Below are 2,426 nucleotides of genomic sequence, written 5' to 3'. Positions count from 1 at the left end.
TAGAGTAGTAGTATATATAAGGGTAGTTTTAAACTAGGAAAGGGAGATTGGGACCTGGGGATCCAGGATTGTAAACACTCTGTATTTCACTTTCTCTGTAATTCAGTTTTACTTTCAATGCACTTTTCATTTTTAATTTCCATTCCCAGAGCTATGAACAACTAAATCCCTCTTCATTGGGTTAGGGAGCTCTGTTGCAATTCAATGGATCAATTGTAGTTCTCATTCTTCTTCTTCTTTCTTTCCTTTTGATTTACTAGAAAGATTTTGTTCTTCATTCAAGCATTCAATTGTCTTGGGAAAGAAATTGAATGTACTTGGGTTTTGTGATAGGCTTGGAAGAGAAATCACAGAACCATGCTTGAAATCTTTCTCACATTCGATTAGGTTGGGGGTTGGATGGATATAGTGACATGTAATCCTACCAATACTTTGATTTATAAAGGTGTGTGGTATAATCAGTGACCAAACCCCATCTCTTCTCATGGGCAATTAGATTAAGGAATTAGGCAATTGTTCATGCTTAGAGCGATTGGATTGCTAAGGAACTGGGATTCAATCACTTAAGATTGCCAAGAGATCAATGCATGCAGTGATTGAGAAAGAGATGATAATGAACTTGATCCGGAGAATGTAACATCTCCTAAGCTTAATGAATTGCCCACTTCTGATCGTTACCCATTCTCTTTACTTCTGTTGTTTACATTTATGCTGAATCATTCCCCATCCCTTTTAAGTTTCTGCAATTTAAGTTTCTGCAATTTACTTCCTGCAATTCACATTTTGCCATTTACTTTCAGCTATTTACATTTTATGTTATTTACTTTTCCCACCATTTAAATTCTGTAATTCCCAACTCAATTCTTGCTTAGCTCAACTAGAACACTCCTCTAATTAAAGTTGCTCAACCAATCAATCCCTATAGGATTCGACCTCACTCTATTGTGAGTTTTTACTTGACGACAATTCGGTATACTTGCCGAGGGAGATTTGTAGCGATACAAGTTTTCTAGCATCAAGTTTATGGCACCGTTGCCAAGGATTCATTTTGCATTAACAATGATTAAATTAGAGGATAACTAGATTGAGAAATTTTTTTACCTTTTTTGAATTGTTTCGTTTCTATTATTTTACTTTCAGTCTCAGCACTTTTGCTTTTACTTTATTGCTTATTTACATTTCTGCATTACTAATCTACTAACTTTTTGATAAATTTCACCACTCACACTAACCATAATCTTAACAAGAGTGATTCCTTCACTTTTCTCTTGCTTGTGTGATTTGCTGATTGTATGACAGGTAGAAGAAGAGGAGCTTCAACCTGCTTTGAATCTGAACCTGAGAGAACCTTCCTTAGACAAAGGAGGAAAGTAAGAGGAAAGAGAGTTATTAGTGTAGAGGAAGAAGAGGACTTGGATATGAATATGGAGGATGATATGGAGAACCATCATGAGGAAGAGGCACATAATCATGCTAGAGAGGGTGCAGCTAATCATGTTGGGCATGAGAAAAGAGTTCTAGGCTCTTACATCAACCCAAACCTAGGAAACTGTGGAAGTAGCATCCTAAAACTAACCATTCATGTCAACAAATTTGAGTTAAAGCCCCGAGTCATCACCCTTGTTCAAAATAATTGTTTATTTGGAGGAAGTGCCCAGGAAGACCCCAACGAACATTTAACCACATTTGTGAGAATATGTGATACAGTGAAGTCCAATGTTGTCCATCCTGATACCTACAAACTGCTTTTGTTTCCCTTTTCTCTTAGGGACAAGGCAGCAATGTGGTTAGAATTATTTCCTAAGGAGAGCTTGACAACTTAGGAAGAGGTGGTGAATAAGTTTTTGGAAAGATTTTATCCTCCCCAAAGAGTTAACAGATTGAGGGCTGAGGTTCAAACATTCAGACAACAAGATGGTGAAACCCTCTATGAAGCATGGGAGAGATACAAAGATTTGACAAGAAGATGCCCTCCGAAAATGTTCAATGAATGGGTACAACTTCATATTTTCTATGAAGGATTGTCACACGAATCAAAGAAGGCTTTAGATCACTCTTCAGGAGGCTCTCTCAATAAGAAGAAGACCATAGAGGAAGCCATTGATGTCATTGAAATAATGTCTAATAATGAATACTTCTATGCCTCAGATCGGAGCACCACCAGAGGGGTAATAGAGTTGAATTACATGGATGCATTGCTAGCCCAAAACAAGTTGATTACTAATCAACTAGCAGAGCTCACCAAGCAGATGGGGAGGAACCAAGTTGCAGCAGTCAATGTCCAACCACCAACTCAAGAAGGGGTAAATGCAGAGGAAGAAGGTGATTGGGAGCAAGCCAATTATGTTGGAAACTCATCAAGACAACCCTATGATCCACACTCAAAAACATACAATCTGGTTTGGAAGAACCACCGAAACTCTGGG

General features: G+C 37.9%; 1 non-coding gene across 1 annotated transcript; it reads right to left on the bottom strand.

Moving 5' to 3' along the window:
* Positions 1-1,877: 1,877 nt before the first annotated feature.
* Positions 1,878-1,983, bottom strand: LOC148555491 (small nucleolar RNA R71). Its single transcript, XR_015887080.1, has one exon. It is a non-coding gene; the product is annotated as a small nucleolar RNA R71 (small nucleolar RNA).
* Positions 1,984-2,426: the final 443 nt, after the last annotated feature.

The sequence above is a fragment of the Arachis ipaensis genome, chromosome B6, assembly GCF_059453495.1.
Source record: "Arachis ipaensis isolate K30076 ecotype BB chromosome B6, ASM5945349v1, whole genome shotgun sequence".
NCBI lineage: Eukaryota > Viridiplantae > Streptophyta > Magnoliopsida > Fabales > Fabaceae > Arachis > Arachis ipaensis.
This window is presented reverse-complemented; position numbering and strand designations above follow the sequence as displayed.